Here is a 26,081-nt window from a genome sequence, read left to right on the forward strand (position 1 = left end):
CTTTATATAAGTCGTAACTTTTACTTGTTGTCGCTCGCAGTAATCTTACTCCCATCGATCTCCTTTCTTTCTTAATCTCTTTCATGGCTTGGCAACAGGAATTAGTTTTATCCATGATGATTTCTCACCTTCAAGACGCAAGTGAGTCTGTGAAGAAGGATTTTATAGAACTGTATGAGCGCTCACTTCTCCCTCACTTGGGAACTTTTGTAGCTCAGACCAAGTGGCGGACCTATCAAGACATAACTAGGGTAACACCCTGGGGTCAGCAGCACTTTCGTAACAATGTTTGCTTGGCGATGGTTATTGAAGCCTTGGGTTTGGGTCCCCGAGAGGTCCTTTTAATAGGTCACCTCATACCAATGAGATAGGTGCTGCAATAACCGGCCGAATTATTCCCATAGATGAATTACCTTATACGTGTGTAGCTTGTGAGTGCTGCTTTTGTGACCATATGATGGACGAGCTTATGGAAGTGTAAAAAGTTCTTCTATCTTTACTGTATATGTTCCAAGAATGAATAAAGTTGAAATCTTTGTTCTTGTCTTGAGTCTTGCTCTCTTTGAGACTTTTCTTGGTGGTTAATCTTAATTAAATTTTCTCTTCTTGGTGGTTAATCTTAATTAAATTTTCTCTTAGTCTCATATTCGTGGATCTTGCGAAATTACCACCAGTTTGCGAGATGAGGACATCTCGCGTTTTGCAAATGGGAGAGAATGTAAGATTCCTCCCCAGCCTCTCAAGATGTCCAGCATCTTTCCCTGTAATTAAATCCCTCTTCAGAAATATAAAAGATCTTGTTTCTAACTGTTTGAACCTAGAGAGAGAAAATATTCTAGAGAGAGAATATTCAGATTTTGAATATTTTTAGATAGAAAAATTTTTCATATTATTAAAATAAGTTCCCCTGAAACAGAAATTCAAAAAGAACTTTCCAATGTGCAATTGGAATTAATTGGAATTGGGTATAAAGGACCTTAGCTTAAGGGTTTAGATTTTCAAAAATTTTTGGATTATGGTCCAATGAAGGTTCCTATGGGCCAATAGCATCAATCCATGTGTAGGGAGGAGATAAATCCAATTTGTAAAAGAAGATACCCAAAAATGAGTAAATGCTCACATAAGATGAAGAGTTGACTATGTACAAGGTTTATTAGTAAGAAACTATGAGCAATATTAAAAATATGAGATATTTTGGGTATCCAAAAATGAGTAAATGCTCACATAAGATGAAGAGTTGAAAATGTACAAGGTTTATTAGTAAAAAACTATGAGCAATATTAAAAATATGAGATATTTTGGGTATCCAAAAATGAGTAAATGCTCACATAAGATGAACAGTTGAAAATGTACAAGGTTTATTAGTAAAAAACTATGAGCAATATTAAAAATATGAGATATTTTGGGTATCCAAAAATGAGTAAATGCTCACATAAGATGAAGAGTTGAAAATGTACAAGGTTTATTAGTAAAAAACTATGAGCAATATTAAAAATATGAGATATTTTGGATATAATGATTCCATTTTGACACATATGTAAGGAAGGGGAGTCCATTAAAGGAGGTGCATATTCCACATGCTTGAATGAATTTTAAACTCATAAAAATTGAGATATTTCATCTCTCCTCATTCCTAATTCAAGTCTAGTTGCAAAAAGTTAGCTCAACTGACCTAAAAATGGTCAAAAATTGACCAAACTGAGGTGGAAAATTCTAGAATCAGTTTGTTTGGTTAGGAGCTCACTTTTTCCTATAAATAGAGGCCTTCCCCTTTGTTGAAACTCAACAATGTTTAATGCATTGTTACTCTAATTCACCTAAGCCAAGAACTGTGAATTCATTAATAATTCACTAGTTTTTGACACTTCCCTCTTTCTTCAATCCCCATTGGTGGCTCCATCAACATACTAAACCAATTGATTGGTTGGGGGCCTCTACCGTGAACAAAGAATCAAGCAGTTTGTAAGGTAATTAGTGAATTTTGATCATTTTCTATAATTTCTCAATGTTTCTCTCTTCTCAACCCCTCTCAAGCTTGAGAAGCTTAATTGGAATGGTTTTTGAATGCTATTAAAGTGAATGGTAGTACTTGAATTACATAAATTGATGAATGTTATTGAAGTTAATTGATGAAAGATAGTAAAGAATTACATAAATTTTTATTTATGCTTAATTCTAATGGTTTTTATGTAATTTCCCTCTCTCACTCAAAGAATGGTCATTCTCATGACCTATTCTCAATCCAAGTGAAGCTTTTCATAAAGCTTTTCTCTAATTTAAGATTAATCTATGCTTGAGGTCAAATTAATGGCTTTTTTCTATGCTTTTAGTTCATGTAATTCTTGAATATTGATGATTCAATCCATTATGGGTTAATGATCCGATTAGGGATCATTCTAATTATTCACTTAATGATAAGCTTTATCCTTCAAAATAATTTGAGATTTATCAGTCATAGCAGCGGAGCTATGGCAAAATTTTTATAAAAATTACACATAAAATAATTTAATTCAAAGCATGAAAAGAGGACTTCCTACCATATTCTAGGAATTATCATCCTAGATTAATTGAAAGATATTCATTGTAATCATAGAGAAATTAATTTTTATATTATGCATAATTGATTTTCATGCATAGAGGTATGCATAAAAGATTATTATTTTAACATAAAAGTGTTACTTTTATCATAATTGGATTTCATGCATAGAGGTATGCATAAAAGTTGATTATTTTATTATAAAAGTGTTACTTTTATCACAATTGAATTTCATGCATAGAGGTATGCATAAAAGTTTATTATTTTATTATAAAAGTGTTACTTTTATCATAATTGAATTTCATGCATAGAGGTATGCATAAAAGTTAATTATTTTATTATAAAAGTGTTACTTATATCACAATTGAATTTTAGGCATAGAAGTATGGATGAAAGATATTCTTTTTATACTAAAAGTGTGATTTTCATCATAAAGGGATTTTATGCATAACTTAGATGCATAAGAGAAATTCTTTTATTCTAAAAGTGTAATTCCTACCAAATTGAATTTATGAATTCAAAAGTGTCATTTTCATTTAAAATGAATTTATGCATAGGAAGATGCATAAAAGATTGATTTTTACTTCGAAAGTATTAATCTCCTTAAATGGAATTTATGCATAAATAAATGTGTAAAGAAATCTTATATCAAATATAATAATTCTCTTGTATTCTATAAATGGGTGGTTGCAAGATGAGGTTATCTAGTTTCATGTAGTGGGCGCCCTTGGCTTTAGCTGGAAAACAGGCATTTTTTCAAGAAGAATAGCCAATCTCTCATAGTTAGCCAAGGAGTTTCACTTCAAGGTCTTCTAACGAAACATCATATGCAAAGTTGGGCACCTAAAACTATAATCTGATCGAATATCCAATAATTATAAATCCCCTTTTATTTGGGAACCAAGTTTGTATACATGCCCTGTCCTAGGTTTAGACAAGTACAGTGAATGTGAGTAAATTGCCTATAACTTTTATATTATTACTCATATGATGTTCCCACTTTGCATATCACAAATACAAATAACATAGAGCTTAACTTGATTTATCGAGTAATTTTTGATGTGTTCTACTATTTTCTATATTATTTAAAAGGTATTAGAATTGTTAAAAAACATACTATTTTATCTTCCCACCACATCTACCATTTAAAATGCTCAAATTGTATGGATCTAGTGATGATTAGATTGGGAAAGATTAGTATAATGTGGGTATAAGGTAAAATTACAAATCTAACGGTTGGATTTTTGTAGATTTACTTTGGAAAATTTATTATGACTGTCAGAGGCCCATTAAATCAATAGTAATTTAAATCTAGAAAATTAAATATTGAATCTTTCAATCTAAAAACTCAAGGGATCAATACTCTTGTTGCCATGAATTTATTAAAAAAAATTTGGCTTGAATTGAGTATGGGAAGGTCCATTTTCAATCCTCCCAAGTGAAAATTCCCATATTGTGTCCACTCTCCCCTTTTCAAGTCTAAAACCAATCCTAGTTAGGTTTGGAAATCTAGGCTTGGTAAACTTCACAGCTTAGGTTTCATTCCATGTGTGAGGCTTGGGTAGGCACAAATCTTATATATGCATGCCACTTTATGTCCACATGAGCATCGAGAGGATCCACATAAGCAGCTTGCCACCTCAGCTTGCCACCTCCACCCTCCATGTCAACATGGTCAACCTAGTTGACTCCCCACCTCATCATCCTAGTCATCATTAATGCCACATCATCTTGCCACCTTTGCATGCCACCTCGCACATGGTGACATGGCATGCCACATCATGGAATTGCCACATCAACCATAATAGTGCCACATGTCAAGAGAATGCCACGTGTCATACACGCTTGTGACACATGGCATCTCCTTCCCACCTCCCCTATATGTAACTTATTAAATAAAAGAATTTAAAATCACTAATTTTAAAGGATTATATTTTGGGATTAGATCAATAAAAATATTATTAAAGATCATATTATTAATTTAATATTTCTTGAAAATTTTTTATGTAGAATAAACCTTTGAATAAAATTTGAAAAAAATACTTTATTTAAAAAAAGCAGTTATATAATTATAAAATAAAAGATATATTTATATATCTAGTAATGATAAATATTTAGACTTGTTAATAAATATTATAAATAATATTGATTTTTAAGTGGATAATAGTTTATCTTTAATTATCTTTATGTTTATCTTAGTTATCCAATCAATCTTAGATAGGAAATCCAATGAGATTTGAAGTGGATAACCTATTTTTCCTATATAATCACACATCTCTAGTACTATCCCACACTTATCTCTAGTACTATCCCATCATTGAGCCTTTATAATATTTTCTCTCTTAGCTTCCTTGAGAATGGGTTCTCAAAGTCGTAGGAGTCGGAAACGTGATAGGACTAGACTCCCCCCCATCCACCAAGTTCAAGAGGAGGACAGGAGAAGGGTAGCTCGTGAGAGAAAGAGAGAGTGGAGAGCACGTCAACGAGCAACACCTTCCGTTGGCGATGATCCAAGCCTTGCTCCTCCTCTTCCACTTCCTCTCCCTACGCCCTCTTCCCCTCCACTACCCCTTAGTTTAGATAATCCACATGAACCCGCCCTTCTTGAGTTCTCTCTTCTACAAGAACCCACCTCCCCTCCTTTGGGCACCCTTCGTGTGGATAGGAAAGAACTATCAAAGTCAGGGGCACATCGTCGTGCCCATGCAATCTTCCATTCCTATTTCAAAGACCTCACGCCTTCATCACAGGCATGTGTGCTTGATGCTTTGATTGATCTGCCCAACATGGCCAACTGCAGGGCGCTTTCCGACATTGGAGGTCGAAGAGAGAGGAGAGCTGGCATGGCGGTGCTACAAAGTGTTCGTCATTCCTATATAGTTAACAAGAAGAGGAACTCTGCGGATGCTTTGGCTGCTCGATGGGCTATTGTGGCAGCCATAAGTAGCTCCCAAATGAAGGGTAAGGTTAGTGCCACATCTCGCATCCTTTCCATAGCACCACACGCACTTAGAGTTGGGTCTATTAGGCGACAAAGTTTAGATGCCAATGAGGTTGGTGCTATGTGGGCGAGTAGTGGTCGTGTAGCTAGGCATGATCGCCTACTAGATGAAACCACTAGAACCTTGATAGAAAGTTTTTGGGAGGAGAATTGTCGTGCATCGCCAGTTTTCAAGAAAGCTTTGCGTAAGAGAGTGACAAGAGGAGTGTTCATTGAGCACGGTGCTTGCTTTCTTGAAATGACCCAAACTGAGTTGTATTCTCAGTTTGTGGCTTCGTATCCTTAAAATTGGGCAAAGGTCATTTGAGGGGTGTAAGCCTTGGTTTGTGAGGTACTCACGTCAGCGTGACACATGTTGTTGTCGCTACCATGTTGAGTTTAAACTTTTTTATGATGTGTTCCATTCTCTTAGTGGGCATAGAGAGTTGCCTCGTAGTCCACGTGATTTCATCCACTCTCTTTTGTGTGCACGCACGGAGGATGCCCAGTTCCATAGGATGCCTTGTGTGGAGAGCAATTGCACATCATGTGGTTCACTTGCACATCTACAGATGGTAGATCTTGATGCAAGTGACCAAGAGATAGTGGCATGGCAACGTTATGAGTATGTGACACACCAGCTCCAGAGTGGTGGACAGTCCAGGAAGTTGCAGCTCGTGGACAAACATACACCATGTTGTCACTTCACAGCCACATTTAGGGAGCAGATCTACCCCTACATACGGCACAGTCATTGTGCCAAGTGGCAGGATCGTCAGTTCCGAGCATGCCTAGCAGAGTTTCCAATTGGTGTGGTCGTCTCTGTGATTGATTTTGCAGAGAACTACACTTTCACACCTTTTCAGGAGATACAATCTGAGTATTACTTCTCAGAGCAGGTAATGGTTATATTTTGTAATATTTGTCTTATGTTTGAGCTACATTACTTATTTGATTTTTTGTGTCCTAAACGTATGTATTGCTTACCTCACCAGGTTGCTATTATGGTCCACATTAGCTATCGACATGCAGAGGCTCATGTAGATGGGATAGCGAGTACCCCCGAGACCCGTGTCATTATTTGAGAGTATCATTTCTATATCAGTGATGATCGTTCACATGATGCACATTTTGTGCAACACTGTTTTCGTCTCCATGACGATTTTTTAGGAGATTGTGGGATCAGACATGTCCAGCAATGGGTTTGGTCGGATGGTTGTGGCGCACAGTTCAAGTCATCACGTCAATTCTATTGGCTCTAAAGGTAGTACTTATGGCTTTCTTACATTTACAATTAAACTAAATTCACTAGAACATCTTAAAGAAAACAATAACTAAGACTATCTTTTATGGATTTATAGGTGGCATGTGCAGTCTAGTATCCCAGTGATTTGGTCATTCTTTGAGACTGGTCACAGGAAGGGAGAGCATGATGGTGCGGGCGCGTGTGTGAAACGTGCCTTGAGGCGTCATCAGCTCTACGACAGGATGCTCAGCGGTTCAGAGATGCGGGCCACGTAGTCGAGTGGTGCTCCCAACATTTGTGTGGGAGTGCAGCATCATCGTACCCCAAACGTGATGCTCGGATTGTCAGGAGATTTTTTTGGCATGTGGATGGTGGCATGATTGACCGTAGAGCCTCCCATGATTGTGACACAGTACCTGGCACCTTGGGCTTACATTCCATCAGGAGCACGTGCATGGCGGCCCCCACGATTTACACACGACGGTTTGCATGCTTCTGTGGAGCATGTCCATCCAAACATGCTCCGATGGGGACCAAACTTTGCAAGCATGTGAAGGGGACCCACCCCCACATGCTTGCAAAGTTTGGTCCCCATTGGAGCATGTTTGGGTATGATGGTATGGGGAAGGCCCGGATTTTCCATGGCCTCTTAAGCACCAAGAGACTTCAAAAACCCGCACTGGGCGCTAATTACCAATCCAAACATGCTCTGATTGTGACCAAACTTTGCAAGCATGTGGGGGGGACCCACCCCCACATGGTTGCAAAGTTTGGTCCCCATCGGAGCATGTTTGGGTACGATGGTATGGGGAAGGCCCGGATTTTCCATGGCCTCTTAAGCACCAAGAGACTTGAAAAACCCGCACTGGGCACTAATTACCAATCCAAACATGCTCCGATGCGGACCAAACTTTGCAAGCATGTGGGGGGGACCCACCCCCACATGCTTGCAAAGTTTGGTCCCCATCGGAGCATTTTTGGGTACGATGGTATGGGGAAGGCCCGGATTTTCCATGGCCTCTTAAGCACCAAGAGACTTGAAAAATCCGCACTGGGCGCTAATTACCAATCCAAACATGCTTTGATTGTGACCAAACTTTGCAAGCATGTGGGGGGGACCCACCCCCACATGCTTGGGGTCCCCCCCACATGCTTGCAAAGTTTGGTTCCCATCGGAGCATGTTTGGGTACGATGGTATGGGGAAGGCCCGGATTTTCCATGGCCTCTTAAGCACCAAGAGACTTGAAAAACCCACATTGGGCGCTAATTACCAACCCAAACATGCTCTGATTGTGACCAAACTTTGCAAGCATGTGAGGGGGACCCACCCCCACATGCTTGCAAAGTTTGGTCCCCATCGGAGCATGTTTGGGTACGATGGTATGGGGAAGGCCCGGATTTTCCATGGCCTCTTAAGCACCAAGAGACTTCAAAAACCCGCATTGGGCGCTAATTACCAATCCAAACATGCTCTGATTGTGACCAAACTTTGCAAGCATGTGGGGGGGACCCACCCCCACCTGCTTGCAAAGTTTGGTCCCCATCCGAGCATGTTTGGGTACGATGGTATGGGGAAGGCCCGGATTTTCCATGGCCTCTTAAGCACCAAGAGACTTGAAAAACCCGCACTGGGCGCTAATTACCAATCCAAACATGCTCCGATGGGGACCAAACTTTGCAAGCATGTGGGGGGGGACCCACCCCCACATGCTTGCAAAGTTTGGTCCCCATCGGAGCATGTTTGGGTACGATGGTATGGGGAAGGCCTGGATTTTCCATGGCCTCTTAAGCACCAAGAGACTTCAAAAACCCGCACTGGGCGCTAATCCAAACATGCTCTGATTGTGACCAAACCTTGCAAGCATGTGGGGGGGACCCACCCCCACATGGTTGCAAAGTTTGGTCCCCATCGGAGGATGTTTGGGTACGATGGTATGGGAAAGGCCCGGATTTTCCATGGCCTCTTAAGCACCAAAAGACTTCAAAAACCCGCACGGGGTGCTAATTACCAATCCAAACATACTCCGATGCGAACCAAACTTTGCAAGCATGTGGGGGGGACCCACCCCCACATGCTTGCAAAGTTTGGTTCCCATCGGAGCATGTTTGGGTACGATGGTATGGGGAAGGCCCGGATTTTCCATGGCCTCTTAAGCACCAAGAGACTTGAAAAACCCGCACTGGGTGCTAATTACCAATCCAAACATGCTCTGATTGTGACCAAACTTTGCAAGCATGTGGGGGGGACCCACCCCCACATGCTTGCAAAGTTTGGTCCCCATCAGAGCATGTTTGGGTACGATGGTATGGGGAAGGCCCGGATTTTCCATGGCCTCTTAAGCACCAAGAGACTTGAAAAACCCGCACTGGGCGCTAATTACCAATCCAAACATACTCTGATTGTGACCAAACTTTGCAAGCATGTGGGGGGGACCCACCCCCACATGCTTGCAAAGTTTGGTTCCCATCGGAGCATGTTTGGGTACGATGGTATGGGGAAGGCCCGGATACGATGGTATGGGGAAGGCCCGGATTTTCCATGGCCTCTTAAGCACCAAGAGACTTCAAAAACCCGTATTGGGTGCTAATTACCAATCCAAACATGCTCCGATTGTGACCAAACTTTGCAAGCATGTGGGGGGGACCCACCCCCACATGTTTGCAAAGTTTGGTCCCCATCGGAGCATGTTTGGGTACGATGGTATGATGTGAATGTGAATGTGTATGTGAATTAATGTGTCGTCGATATGAGGAAATGGATGAGAATGAGTACACATTGAATGGAATGTGGAATAAGTAATGAGGACTAAGGAGAGATAATGTGGAAAGACGAGAGTTCGATTTAGAAACTGTATTTTGTGACTGTTTGTAAATGATTGTTTTATGTCAAGAATGTTGGGGAAGCATTTTGACCATCTTGTGGATTAAGGTCATGAAGACCTAACTGATAAAGTTGCAACTGCTGACGGAGAGTCAATGGATGACGTCTCGTGTAGCAAGGTCGACCGAGGTCTTGACCAGCCTCGGTTCGATTAAAATGGTGAGCTTCCAGTACGGTGGATGAGGGACCAAGGAAGCGGCCTATGAGTGAAGCGCTAGGTCACCTGCGAAGGATCCTAGAGGGTGCTGACCATACGGTGCTCGGGCTCTGGGTCGCCTAGGATACCCACACGTGCGTCGAGGAAGATATTGGAACAAGGAGTAAGAGTTGTTTTCTGAAACCGGGCATGGATCTGGTTGATTGACCTTGCTGGTCTTCAATGGATGAGTCCATGGCTCTTTTTATGGATCTGTTGGTTGATCTTGCTGATCTTCAACGAGAGTCCATCTTGATTTTTATAAGTGATTATATTGCCGAGTATTATGGGCTAGGAACTATTGAAAAGGCCCCTGAGTGGACAGGTGGTGAGCGTTCTAGTTGCCAATGATGCCATAGATACTTTGATGAAGGAATGATGGGAAATTATGAATCAACCGGATAAATTGGAAGATTGTGATCAGTGGTACTATGGTTTCATTAAAGGATTGTTTTAAAGTTAGCTGATGCTAAGAAAAAGGCAATTTCATATTGGGTGTGTAAGTGGTGTGGCTAGTTTTATATTTGCATGAACTTCCGACTAGGGGGCCTTGGAACTCTTTTCCTTGGTACCCGAGACAAAACCTAACCAAATTCCAAATTGGATCCCATCACTACAGTGGTTGGGCAGTTGGCTAACCCATGGGATCGGATGGGGTTAGGCTGGACTGATGGATCCGTAAATCGAGACTCAATTTTTGTTACTACGATAGATAAAGTAAATCCCGGATAGTAATTGTTCTATGGATAGGAATCAACGACTGTGTCTCTTGATGGGGAAAAAAGCGTTGATCCCAATGATCCAAGTGCAAGTTTCTCCTTGATCTGATCGAGTATCTTTATAGGTGCAGTCGGATCAGTTTGATCACTAATCGTCTTGACTACGTTAGAGTAAAAGTTATCCTAGAGGAATTGTTGAGATATCGAGCTCTAGTGAGGCGGTGGACACTGATGGCCCGCCTGGGGGATAGGCCCCGCACTTACACCACTGGCATGGTTGGTGAGATCTTGGGTGATATGCGGCCAGTGGGATGACCGGCTGTGTGACATTGGGATGACAGGCTTTGTGACAGCCACTCTAGAGACTGGCATAGTTATAGCGCCAGCTCATTTAGTCGGGTTCACACTATAGAGAACCCGTGTATGTATTTGGTTGAGTACCTTTCATATTGTGTGTACTCTTATTCTTGTATATGGTGTGTTGAGTGTTGAGTAGAGAAGAAGAAGATTTTCAGCCTCTCACCTTGTGTGTTCTCTATTAGGGTTTTATGAGTGTGTGTGTGTGCTTGCAAGAGCTCAAGCTCTCTTCCCCCCTGCATCTTTTCATGGTATCAGAGCCTGGTTCGTGCTAAGGACTGAGCTGCAAGCAAGAGAACCACAGGAAGCGGTACGAGGGTAAGAGCTTCAACTACTCTTCCCTATTTGTGTTGGTGACTACAGGGAGCTCTACGGGAGGCACCGGCAACAAACGATCTCTGATTGAGGAGCTTTCTTCGCGGGAGTGAAGCTATAGGGCAACTATACAGTCCTTCGGACTAAATTTTCCGGCCGAAAACGCGTTTCGGGCGCGTCTGGACCTCCGTTTTTCAGAAAGCAGGCGATTTCGAGCACTGCGGCGGGTAAGTCATCGATTCTCTGCAGAACTCTATTTTAACAACTGCAGGAAGACAGATTGACTGTGCAGACACTGTGGGTGCTGCAAAAAGGTCTACAGTTGCCATTGGGTGTATGTATGCACATTGAGGTCACTGGTTGTGACATTTGAGTGGACTGCAGTACCGCTGTGCAGAAAATACAGCAGTTGTGCAGGAAAAACCAGAGTGCAGTTTCTGGTAAAATTGTGTGTTTGGCAAGATGTCTAATGATGGCATAACACAGATTGTGGCTGAGAAGCTGGATAAGAATAACTTCCATGCTTGGAGATTCAGGTTGACTAATTTCCTGATGGGAAAAGGCTATTGGGACTACATAGAAGGTGAACATGAAGAGGCACCGGAGATACCGGACATAAATCCTACTGCTGCAGATGTGAAAGAGTTTAAAGACTGGAACCAAGGAGCCAGGAAGGTTATGTATTGGCTATCCATTAGTATACAGGACACCATGATTGGGCACATTCAGGATGCCAAGTCCCCCAAGGAGGCGTGGGACACCTTGGTAAAGCTCTATGAAACAAATACCAAGGCACGTAAGATACAGTTGAAGAATGAACTTCATACTGTGGAGAAAAAGAGCATGTCTGTGAATGACTATGCGCTGAAGATAAAGGGTATTGTGGAATCCCTTGCATCTATTGGTGTGTCAGTAGTAGATGATGATGACAAGGTGGAAGTCTGTCTACGTGGTCTCGGGCCACAATACAAGGCGTTTAAGACGTCTATTCAGACTCGGGAAAACATTCCCAACTTTACAGATTTGGTGTCTATGCTGATTATCGAAGAGAAGAACTTGGGTGAAGACCAACAGTCTTCACAAAGTAAAAACAGTTCAGAGCAACAGGTTTTCTACACGAGTTCAGGAAGAGGACGAGGTAGAGGAGGCCGTGGACGCGGTCAAGGAGGTGGCCGAACAGGTAATCAGAATTATGGCCAGCAGCAGCAGCAACAACAACAGTCCCAGAATCAACAACAACAACAACACACAGGTGGAAGAGGCAAATTCAGAGGCAGGGGGAGTCAAAGAGGCCGTGGAAATTGGCAAAGGCAATATAATGATGCACGTGAATGCTATTATTGTGGTAAGCCTGGATATGTGCAGTCAGAATGTTATAAGAAGCAGGCTGACATGCAAAATGGGAAAGTGCAGCAAAACAACTATGCATCCTCAAGCAGAAATAATGAGGACAATGAAAGGTTATTTGTTATGCAGCATGTTGTGAATGCCATGTCTGAAAATGTTGATGCAGTACAAAAAGATAATGTATGGTATGTGGATTCAGGCGCTTCGAACCACATGACGAGTCATGGGGAGTGGTTCAAGGAGATGAAAAACCCGGAAAGACCAGGTTTTGTGGAAACAGGGGATGACACTGCTCATCCAATTGCCCACATTGGAGATGTGCCATTGTCTATGCAGCATGGCAAAGTGAAGTACCTTGCAGATGTACTTCATGTACCGAACATAACAAAGAATCTGGTTTCAGTTGGCCAGATGATTGAGCAGGGTTTGCAGGTTCGGTTTAACCCTGATGGGTGTTATGTTGAAGATTTTAAAGACAAGTGCAGGTTGGTTGCAAAAGGCAACAGAGTGGGCAGAATGTTTACGTTGAATGTAGACATGCCTGAAATGAGTGCTGCAATGTTTGCAAATGGTTCAGGAGTTGTTGCAGACACAGACATATGGCATAAAAGAATTGGACATGTAAACGTGCAGAGATTGAAGTCTATGCAGACAAAAGGAATTGTGACAGGGCTGCCAAAATTTAAAGTGGAAGGTATGCAGAAAATATGTGAAGCATGCCAATTTGGGAAGCAAACAAAGCATGTGTTTCCACGTAACAGATATGTGAGCAGAAATGCACTAGATGTTGTGCATTCAGATGTATGGGGTCCTACAAAGACCGTGTCTATGGGAGGCTGCAGGTACTATGTCACATTTATTGATGACCACACAAGGAAAGTGTGGGTATATTTCATGAAGGAGAAGAGTGAGGTGTTCACTCATTTTCAGAATTTCAGAGTATTGGTTGAAAAGCAAACAGGGAAATATGTCAAGTGCCTAAGGTCAGATGGAGGGGGAGAATACTTCTCCAATGAGTTCTCTGAATTCTTGAAGAAGAATGGTATTCGGAGACAGTTTACATGCAGATACACTCCGCAGCAAAATGGAGTTGCTGAGCGGAAAAACAGGCACATTGCTGAGATTGCGCGAGCATTGATGGAAGAGAAGAATATGCCGCATTGCTATTGGGCTGAGGCTGTTTCTACAGCAGTATACATCATGAACAGGACTCCAACTGCAGCCATACATGATGTAACTCCAGAGGAGAGGTTTACTGGCAGAAAACCAGATTTGTCTCATTTGAAAGTCTTTGGATGCATTGCATATGTGCATGTGCCAGATGAGCTGAGAACTAAGCTGGACCCAAAAGCTGAAAAATGTGTGTTTATTGGATATTCCCTTGAGCAAAAGGGATACAGGTGTTATAACCCTGCTACACGTGAGTTGAGAGTAAGCAGGGATGTTGTCTTTGATGAGATGAGCAGCTGGTATGCTGCTGAAAAAGAAGCTGTTGGGGCTGATGTGAGTGGAAGTGTGGTTGCACAGAATGCAGGTCAGCAATCACAGTCTTTGAGTGGACCAGGAGAGTCCTCATCTAGTGGGTCTGTTGATAGACCATGGAGTGACAGGCTGCGTCATAATACCAGCCCTGCAAATGTGATTAGTACATCACGTAAAGGAAAAGAGAAAGTGGTTGAGCCCCTTGGTATGCCTAACATTTCTGCAGGGCATTCTCATGTTGATGGAGAGTCTAGTGGCTCAGATATGAGCCTTGATGAGGAGCTTGGGATCCCAGCTATGAGAACAGCTGGTGTAAAGAAGGCTATGGAAGCCATGAATGAAAAGCTGCGAAGATCAGGGAGAGTGAAGAACCCTGTGCAGAGATTTACATATGATGGTTATGTGGCACATCACTATGCATATATGGCAAAGGTTGTGCAGGTTGTTGAGCCCACATGCATTGATGAGGCTGTTGGAAATGTGTGTTGGGAGAAAGCTATGGATGAGGAGATGGATGCACTATATGGAAATGTAACTTGGGATTTAGTGCATTTGCCAGAAGGCAAGAAAGCCATTGGATGCAAGTGGGTGTACAAAGTTAAACATAACAGTGATGGAAGCATAAACAGGTACAAGGCTAGATTGGTAGCCAAAGGATATGCGCAGACATATGGGATTGATTATGAGGAAACTTTCAGCCCAGTTGCCAAGATGGCAACGGTGAGAGTTGTGATAGCAATGGCTGCGTCAAAGCAATGGTCTTTACATCAGATGGATGTAAAGAATGCATTCTTGCATGGGGATTTGCAAGAAGAGGTGTATATGTTGCAGCCACCTGGTTATGAGGATGTGAGTCACCCCGAGCATGTTTGCAGGTTGAAGAAAGCCTTGTATGGCTTAAAACAAGCACCAAGAGCATGGTCTGACAAGATTTCTGAATATCTTGTCACTATTGGCTTTCATGTAGCCAATGCAGATTTCTCGCTGTATGTGAGACATGGTGATAGAGGAGTTGTGCTTGTTGTCATCTATGTAGATGACTTGATCATTACGGGGGACCATGATGCAGAGATCTTTGATGTAAAGATCTTGCTTAGACAGAAGTTTGAGATGAAGAATCTGGGGGAGCTCAGATATTTCTTGGGCATTGAGGTGATTAGGTCACCACATGGTATTGGATTACTGCAGAGACAGTATGGCTTGGACATGTTGTCCAAGTATGGTATGACAGGCTGTAAGCCTATTTCTGTGCCATTGGATCAGAATGGCAAGTTGAGTGCAGATTCAGGAGAGATCTTGGAGGACCCTACTATGTACAGGAGCATAGTAGGAAGTTTGATCTACATGACGATCACCAGACCAGATTTGAGCTATGCTATTGGGTTTGTGAGTCAGTTTATGCAGGTTCCACGGAAACCGCATTTGGATGCTGTGAGACGCATACTGAGGTATGTGAAGTCTACTTTACATTGTGGACTATTCTGTGAGACTGGGACAGAGATATGTGTACATGGGTACACGGATGCTGATTGGGCTGGTAGTATCTCAGATAGAAGATCTACCAGTGGATTCATGTTTTCTTTGGGGAGTGCTGCTATGACTTGGAGCAGCAAGAAGCAGCCTACGGTTGCTCTATCGAGTACAGAGGCCGAGTACAGAGGAGCTGCTATGGCAGCATGTGAGGTAGCCTGGTTGAGAAAGCTACTTGCAGATTTGGGTCTATCAGTGGATAGACAAGTTGTCATTTTCTGTGACAACATGAGCAGTATACAGTTGGCCAGGAACCCAGTCTTTCATGCTCGTACGAAGCACATAGAGGTCCACTACCACTTCGTCAGAGAGAAGGTCTTGGCAGGAGACCTTGACCTTGTTTATGTCAGCACATGGGATCAGGTAGCTGACATCTTCACCAAAGCATTGGGTACAGAGAAGCTCCGTAGATTCAGGGCTTCGCTTGGTGTACATGAGATGGAGTTGAGCTCGAGGGGGAGTGTTGAGATATCGAGCTCAAGTGAGGCGGTGGACACTGATGACCCGCCTGGGGGATAGGCCCCGCACTTACACCACTGGCATGGTTGGTGAGATCTTGGGTGATATGCGGCCAGTGGGATGACAGGCTGTGTGACAGTGGGATGATAGGCTGTGTGACAGCCACTCTAGAGACTGGCATAGTTATAGCGCCAGCTCATTTAGTCGGGTTCACACTATAGAGAACCCGTGTATGTATTTGGTTGAGTACCTTTCATATTGTGTGTACTCTTATTCTTGTATATGGTGTGTTGAGTGTTGAGTAGAGAAGAAGAAGATTTTTAGCCTCTCACCTTGTGTGTTCTCTATTAGGGTTTTGTGAGTGTGTGTGTGTGCTTGCAAGAGCTCAAGCTCTCTTCCCCCCTGCATCTTTTCAGGAATCGCCCGTGCTTTCCGGATAAGGGAAGTTTTTTCAGGTTCGGTTTTGGAAAAACCGACGGATTAGTCTTTTGTCCGGATATCCGTAAATAGAGGCCCCGAGTGTGGAACCCTGCCTCGCGCATGAAGTGCTACTTCCACTGCTGCTAGTAACCCGAATCCATTGCACGGTGGAAACATGAATCTCACAACTAGGTTCAATGGATTTGTTGAGCTTGACTAAGAAAACTTGCTGACCCTTACGTGCTCCCTTGATAAGATGTTTTGCCTTGACTACCCTAGAATGAATATTACTTGGCCATGCTTATTTTCAAAAGTGATACTCCCCTAGTTATAGTGAATGCTAGCTTTGTTTGTAATTAACCAATCCATCCCAAGAATTCCATCAGAAATTCCTAATGGCAAGACTCTAAAGTGGCCATGAGTTTGCTCATTACCCATCTCAAAATCAAGGTTTCCTATAGAGTGGCGAGATACTACTTCTTTCGCAGCCCCACTGGCTAATGCTACAGTCATTCTTCTAGCTGTTTTTTGACCCAAGTTTAATTTTTGCAAAACACCTAGGAGAAAGAAATGAATGGGTACTGCCACAATGAATCAAAAGCTGGAATGGCTTACCGTGATGAGTGGTTGGGGTTTAGATTACACCAAATTGTTTATTCAGACCTTGGTGCTCTACTGCTGCATGGACGGTGGCGCGCTCTTCTTCAGCCATTTCCAAGGTCGGTTCTTCACTTATAATACAGGCGGTCCTAGCAACTGCACCTCCGTGGCCTCTGCCACGTCCTCCACCTCTTGCACCTTGGTGGATAGGGGTTCCACGGCCTTGATTTCCTCTACCACCTTGGAGAAATGATGTTGCCATCTTTGGATAGTTGGCCCTAAAGTGTCCCGGCTCATTGCATTCAAAACATAGAGGGCCTTCTCTAGAAGAAGTAGCATACGAGTGGGGGACAAAAGAGTTGCTTTTCCACCCTCTGTTGTAGTAGGGGAAATTCTGATGGGGTTTCCTGTAGGGTTGATCTTTAGGATTTGCCTCAGGGTAAGATCTCTTTTGAGGCTTACGTTTGTCAATCCTCATTTCTTTCACAAGGGGCTTTGCTCATATGAGAGCATCCTGTAATGTGCTTGGCCTCATTGCCTCAAGGCGGGAATCTATGGGTTCATTTAACCCTTGGTAGAAACGAGCCACTTGCTAGGAAGTAGTCATAGCTGGGGCATACTTCTTCCAAAGAGTGATAAATTTGGAATAGTAGTCCTCAAGAGTTAAGCTCTACTGCCTAAGACTAAAAAACTCATTCATCTTTATGGATTCATGGGATGGGAGAAGATATATTTCCTTCACGGCCTGCTTGATGTCTTCCCGCGTTTGAGAATGCTCCGTGACTCCCTTGTCATGGCACCACTGTTTCCACCAGAGTTTAGCATCTCCAATGAGGCGAAACCATGCAAGTATAGACTGATTTGCTACTCTTGGTTACCGACAACAGAGAAATAATCGTCCATCGCTTCAATCCAGACTTCAGTATCCTTCTCAATCTTTGAACCTTCTCCTTAAATGAGGGAGGGTTGCATTTTCTTGAGCAGGAGCTTCTTCTCCTGGATATCAGTGTAAAGCGCATTGGGAAGTGGAGGCTGATCATCCTGGCCATCATATAAAAAACAATTTTAAGATTACAAGATTCATACTTGTACAATGCTTATTTTGGAGAGTAAAACATTGAAATTATTTTATTTCCAAATATTTACAAGAACGAGTTTTATTACAAAGGTCCGAGACTAATATAATTAGTCTTATTTGACATCAAGGGAAATCCTAAGCTTGACTATGACATAAGGGTAGAGAGGTCCACATACGTGAAGTATGGGGTTCCACTGTAGTTTCTAAGACTCAAAAAACTGATGGTAAGGGTGGTAGAGAGGTCCACATAGGTGAAGTATGGGGTTCCACTGTAGTTTCTAAGACTCGAAAAACTGATGGTAAGGGTGGTAGACTCTGGATTGGGGTAGTCCCAACATAGCTACTCTGTCACCAGTAGGTAAGATTTGCATCACTCAGTCATACACCCAGCAATCCTGAGATATGTGAATCCCATCTATAGTCACAGAGGTGTCGGCCCTGGGAGAGTACCGACGAACCAAAATAAACGGATCATCTTTAACTTTTCAATCCAACAAACCCGCTTTAGGTCGATGGTAAGGTTCCCAATTCGAACCGCTCGGATGAAGAAATATCTCAGCCTGCGACTCTAGAAATCTCTACCCCATCCTCTTTCGATATGAGAGAAATGGGGGAGGGACATCTTCTCTAGTATCTCCACCATGGTGTCACGAAACTTGAAATTTGAGGAGTGACTAGCAGTCTCCAAGATGCATTGGAAAACTAGAACTTCGAGTAGGCATCTGCCTCTTCCTACAATCATTCAAACATCAATTCAACTTGTTTTTAGTAGGATGTTTTTATTAAATAGCATTATGTTAGGTAAAACATACATTGCAAAACAGCCCTTAAATGGAAAGTCCTAGGAGCTAAGATCGGCTCTGATACCAATTGTAAGGTTCTTCCCTTCCAAAATAGGGGAAACACTTAAGATAGTCCACTAAGTCTTAACTTAGAGAAAATTTCCTATTCATCGACACCTTGACCATAAAGAGATTCAAGGATACGATTCATAGGTAAGACTTAGTCCTATCCCATAGGGGGAGCGTAATCTTCTAAAAATCAAATCACCCATAGGGTAATTGATCAACTACTAGTCTTGATTTCTAGAGGCAACACTTTTTTCCTCATCCTTGCAAGGCACAGCCACTGGCCTAGTCTTCTAGAATAGAATTGCCCAAGAACCTATTTATCTAGCGTAGGGCTTTCACTTAATCTGTTGGAAAGTTACCTGACTAATTGGGTCCACCCGTCCGTAGTAGGATGGTGCCATCGGGGCATTCCATCCTCCCACTTTCCACCCTACTCACGCGTCAGTTTTGTTTTCTAATTAATTCTACCACACCATTTGACATAAATAAACATGTTCCTTAAATAAGTCACAAGGTTTGTTAAAACAGCCTTTTTCCATAGTACAATAATGCCAAAGACTAGAATTATAAAAAAAGTTTATACATGAATCAATTTCATACAAGTCAAACTGGCTCTCTTATTCTTTTCCTTTATAGTGTCGATGATCTCGAATTCGACCTTCCAGTCTCTACATGCTGGGCAAAACCCTACGGGACTACACACCTCATCGTCACCCACTGGGGCGAGGACTCAAGCCGGCCTCTCACCCTCTCAAGCTCCATCTCTTAATCCTCCCACCCCTCAGAGGGATGTCTGCGCACTAGGGTGGGCTTATTCACCGCAATAGCCTGGGCCCTCAGAACTAGATAGCATCATAATCTCTCGCCTCAATCGGCGAACCTTATTCTCCCAATGGTATGAGGAATACCTTGGGCCATTCCCAGGCTTTGCTAACGACGCCACCAAGCTACACAAGCACGGAACGGAGTTAGCGTTGAAGCCAAGAAAAAATTACACTCTTTCTCTTAAAGATAACAATTTCAATACAATTCATTGAATACAGCATCACTTCAAATCGTAGCTTCATACAATTTTATTTCATTATTTTAAAAGGAAAAGATACACATTTATTAACACTAATATTTAAAAAAACTATTCTTTAAAATATAACCAAGCTAACTTCGCCACCATTTCCTTGAGGAGCTTGTAAACGGGAGGGTCGGGGCCGCATTAGGAGCATCTTCTCTAATCTCATTGTTGCGTGCTTCTCCCCGAGGTGATATTCTAACGTTTTCGAGATGGGGCCATCTTGGATGTGGCCTTGTAGGGCTCCCTGTCATGGTCGAAACGCTCCAATCAGATCTCAATTCTGAGATCGTTTGCTCACCGTATGAGTAAAAGACCACAGTGCATGAACCTTCTCTAAGGCCAAAACCTCTTGCTAAAGTCCACGCAAATGGGGGGGATTGTGAGATGTCCTCAACACAAAAACGTTTTGCTGAAGGGGAGAAGGGTGCTGCTGTAAGTCTCTTCACACGTCGACGAGGGGGGAGGGGGGGTAAGGACACTGCCTTCTAACAAGGGGGGAGTAGAGGAGAGTTGCCTTATCTTAAAATTGGCAAATGAGGGGGTGTTGAGAGGGACGGCAACAAGGGGCGACTACACTGCAACAAGTACACTACATAGGGAGAAATGGTGGTACAGATGGTGACACGGCATAGCATAGGTTATGCAGAAATGCGTGCTGCCCATGGAGCACCCCAGCAGGGGTTTATATAGCTGTGGGGTACGGACATGGGCGCTGCGCGCAAAGCAAGGTTGAAAGGATGGTGTGCCGACAAAGGTTGTGGATCAGTGGCTTGCAAGGCTCTGGGGGAAAGGTACGATGGCGGCGGTTAACAAGGAAAGGAGTGGTACGCATGTACCTTATCTGGTCAAGGGCAGCATGGGTGTCCACGTAGCGATGCGTGTAGACCACACAGTGGGCGGCCAACCTTTGGTTCTTGTGTGGCCATCATACGGGCACCCTAGTAAGTGTGTTCGGCCATCGTACAGGCACCCTGGTAAGTGTGTATGGTCTAATTTTGGGGCGGGGTCTCCAAATTTAGGGCACCGACCTTGATTTTGCGTGCCGGACCTCTCGAGGGGGCGAAAAACATTTTTATCCCGGATGTTCCCCTGGTCGTTGGGGTGCAGTCCGTTCATCAATCGGATGCCCAGTTGTGCATTTATTAAGGTTTAAAGGTCGTCACTTTTTAACTAAAAACAACTAAAATTTACGTATAAGCTTGATTCGGTGTCCGTTTTGGATGCTATAAAATCCTATATTAGGGTAAAATCACACGTAGATTCCAAATTTGGGCTCAAAATTTAAAGATTTTAAGTAGAAATGGCTCATTTAATAAAATCATTGATTTTTATACCATAAAAACTCATAAATTCATCTATTATATGGACATTTCTTTATTAGTGAAGATGGGTATGTTACCTTTTTTAACATACATTGATGTCAAGAAGAAAATGCATGTTGCATGGTTTAGCCAAACAAAACATGTAGTATAAGAAACTACAAAGTTGGTGAATGATAAGGACAAAGGAAAAGATTGAAGGCTCCTCTTAGTTTTAGAGTGAGAAAGGGGCTCGACTCATGGTTATATTATTTTTTAAGTTTCGTTTTGTCTTTTTCCTTTGGCTGTAAGCATGTAATTATGCTCTAAAAACGTTGTCCCCACCAGGACATTGCTAACTAGCAATGCTTGTTAGTTGTATTTTAAAACGTACCACATTCTCCCACACCTCAGCAAAATGGTGTTGTAGAATGCTGCAATGAACTATCATGGAGATGGCTCGATGCATGTTGAAGGCAAAGGATTTGCCTTCGACATTTTGGGCTGAAGCAGTCAACACAACAGTTTATGTCCTCAATCAAAGCTACACAAAGGCACTCAAGGATGTTACACCTCAAGAGGCCTACTCTGGTAAGAAACCTTCAATTTCTCATTTTAGAACATTTGGCTGTGAATGTTATTTATGTGCATATTCCAGATGCATCTACTAGGACCAAGATAGATGCCAAGGGCAAGAAGTGTATATTTCTTGGATATAGTCAAGAGTCGAAGGCATATCGGCTTTATGAAACAGAGGCAAAGAAGATTGTGGCCAGCCAAGATGTGGTATTTGCAGAACAACCACACTCAGTGGAGGAAGGAGGTATGTCCACTCTATCATCAACCAAAGAAATAGTCCATCCCACCAGTCATATTTCCTCTCAAGGAGGAGGAGTTTTTAGAGGATGAAGACTCTCACACATCACAACAGCCTGCTGCTACACCATAAGGAAATCCACTTCCAAAGTGGGCACAACAGCTCTTTGATGAGCGTAATCCATTACATGAGAAGCTAGAATCTTCAGCAAATGGACCACGCACATCAAGGAGAATAGAGGAGCAGAGAAGAGCATCTGATCTCATTGTCAATATGGCCTTGATGGCTGAGATAATGGGAACAGTGAAGGAGCCAGCTACCTTGGATAAAGACTTAACAAATCCAAAGTGGAAAGCCACAATGCAGTCTAAGTATGACAGCATCATAAAGAACAACACGTAGGAGCTAGTTGACCGACCTCCAAATAGAAAGGTAGTTTTGGAAAGCTAAGTATAAGACTGATGGCTCAATTGAAAAATACAAAGCTAGGTTGGTTGCACATGGATTTGCATAGGTAGAGGGTTTCAACTTTGATGAAACCTTTGCTCCCACAGCTCGTATGACAACTATCAGGGTGTTACTTGCCTTGGCTTCTCACAAAAAGTGGCCAGTCTTTCACATGGATGTCAAATCACCATTTCTACATAACCATCTCAAGGAGGAGGTATATGTAGCTCAACCACCATGGGTTTTGAGATGCCTAGATCAGAAAACAAAGTTTGCAGGCTACTGATGAAGAAGGCATTGTATGGGCTAAAACAGGCCCCAATGGCATGGTATCATAGGATAGGCCAATTTTTCCAAAAGATTGGGTTTATAAGAAGTGCTTTTGATTTTAACTTGTATGTTCTAAAAAGTCATGGCAAGATTGTTTTGGTTGTCTTATATGTAGATGACTTAAACATTTCAGGTGACAATGAAGAGATGATTCGAAAGACAATGGATATGCTGAGCCATGAGTTTGAGATGACAGACTTGGGTCTTATGCATTTCTATTTGGGGATTGAGGTCAGGCAAGAGTAAGGTAAAATCTTCATTTTGTAGCAAAAGTATGCTTGGGAGATTCTCAAAGCATTTGGTAGATGACAAACTACAAGCTTGTGTCTACGCCAATGGAAGTGAACATGAAGCTTTTTGCTGCAGAGGATTCTTCATCACTTGTTGATATCAAGAAGTATAGGAAGTTAGTGGGGAGTTTGATTTTTCTCACTAACACTAGACTTGATATCACCTTCACAGTTGGTGTGTTGAGTAGGTTTTCCAACAAGCCACGAGAGAGTCATTGGAAGGAAGGGATGAGGGTACTTAGGTACATAAGAGGTACTATTGAGTATGGCATCACTTACAGCATGGGTGACACTCTGATGACACGTTATTGTGACTTAGATAGGGCAGGAGATTATGATTCTCGGAAATCAATTTTTGGATTCGCTTGGTTCTAGTGCTTTCTCTTGGACTAGCAAAAAGCAACCTACAGTGGCACTTTCTTCCATAGAGGCTGAGTATAAGGCAGCTTGCTTTGCTGCATGTGAGGTAGTATGGTTGAGGAGAATCTTGGTTGACATGGGAGTTTAGATCAGGGAGGCTACAGTCTTGCGGTGCGACATGCTCACATGAAGCACATTGAGATTTAGTATCATTATGTGCGGGAGTTGATAGAGGATGAGATAGTGGACCTGGAATATTTCTCCACAGAGCAAAAATGCACCGACATCTTTACCAAGGCTCTTGGGAAGGACCAGCTCACTCGGCATCTTCATCGACTTGCTATTGGGCTAGAAACCTAGTTTATCTTTGGGTGGACATGAGGGGGGGTGTTAGTATACACTCAATGCTCACCTCTCAGCATGTATCTCACTTTGATGTATAATGCACATTTGTTAGGCCCCCATTATGAGGAGTAGCCATGGTGCATATGTCTTTAATGGGAACCCCGGCTTAGACGTCGATTATCTCACTTTGATGTATAATGCACATTTGTTAGGCCCCCATTATGAGGAGTAGCCATGGTGCATATGTCTTTAATGGGAACCCTGGCTTAGACGTCGATGGGGTCATTATTGTGACCATTGATGATGGTTAGGAGATCACCCAATTGGGGACTTTCCTAATCCGTTTCTCACTATATGTGTCCAATAATTCAATATAGATTTGGACAATTGTCCAAATCTATCTTACAATTCATAGCTCACTTCTATTGTGGGGACTTTCATAATGCTCCTCTCAATTGTCTAAATCTATTTTACAATTCATACCTCACTTCTATTGTAGGGACTTTCCTAATGCGTTTCTCACTATATGTGTCCAATCATTCAATATAGATTTGGACAATTGTCTAAATCTATCTTACAACTCATAGCTCACTTCTATTGTGGGGACCTCCATAATGCTCCTCTCACTACACATCACCCCTATTGGACTTGCCTAAGGCTAGCCCTTTTTGGGGACTTTCCTAATGCTCATATCACCACATTTGGCCAACCATTCAAATATATTCCAACAACTATCCAAATATAACTACAATGCATAACTCACTCCTATTAGGGACTTCCAAAATGCTACTCTCACTAGACCTCACCCATATTGCAGACCTACCTAAGGCTAACCCTTATTGGGGATTTGTCTAATGCTCCTCTCACTGGATTTGACCAGTTACCATTTAATATAGATTTGGACAATTGTCCAAATCTATATATAATTCATAGCTCCCTCATATTGGGGACTCACCTAATGCTCCTTTTACAGATTTGACCAACCGTTTAATATAAATTTAGACAATTCTCCAAATCTATAAACAATTCACATCTCACTCCTATTAATAAATACTTGCCTAATGCTCTTCACAATAGATCTCGCCAACCATTCAATATAATTATCCAAATATATATACACTTCATAGCTTACTCCTTCTCATATCCCTTTAAAGTATTTAACTACGTCTAATATTTTAAGTTCATCGCTCTAGAGTACTCAATCATGTTCTGATTAATAGATTGTTTTTTCTATGTAAATGTTAAATGATTAAAAATTTTAAAGATCTACAAAATGTATGAATAGGTTTAAAATGTCAAAGAGGAAGACATCATCCACTACTGCTAAAAGTTCCAAGGGAAGCTCAAGGCTTGAGACTTTTGACAGCGTTAATGATGAAAAGGCATCGACTTGGTACCTTGACTTCTACAGTGAAGAGGGAAAGCCAATAAAACATGTACAATTGTTTGCATTACAACCCACAAGAAAGAGGCATACAAAAAGTTTGGTGTAGTACATGCATTATCTGAGGGGATTGTAGGAAAAGAAGGAGCTCCATGCATTCGTGTGGATATTAGAGACTCTAACAAATCATACTTATTGGATGTATTTTCTTATGATGATGCAAAGATGAAGATCGATGGTGCTTAGTCTATGTTAACGATGGGTTTGTGTACAGGATGAGACTATGATAAAACGATACCTAGATGGATTTTACAAGGTCCAAGCCAATATTTCAAAGGATGAGGCTAGAGGTAAAACCAAAATAGTGAATCAAAAACAACAAACATCATCTACTTTGGTGAGACAAATATAGTTGAAGGTTCTGCCATTGATCCATTTGGTGATACTGCTATTGTGGTGGACTATGATCAAACTAAGAAGAAGATTGCAAAAAAGAGTAGTGAAGGTTGTTCTGGGTTGATCACTTATTATGAGCAATACTACCCATTTGGACTACAAGAGACTTTCCACATCTCAGTGAGAAATTGTATACAAGCTCCTGCAATATATGTCTATAGAAAATTAAGTAAGAAGCATGTCAAAAAATTAGCTCTCGACTTTGGATTGAATTCTAGACCACCTGTATCATGCGCTGATCTAATGCCTTTTGATGAGGCCGCTGGCAAACCTTTGGAGATAGTGAG

This window comes from Cibotium barometz, chromosome 51 (genome assembly GCF_041138505.1).
Source record: "Cibotium barometz isolate CiBa-2024 chromosome 51, ASM4113850v1, whole genome shotgun sequence".
In the NCBI taxonomy this organism is placed as follows: domain Eukaryota; kingdom Viridiplantae; phylum Streptophyta; class Polypodiopsida; order Cyatheales; family Cibotiaceae; genus Cibotium; species Cibotium barometz.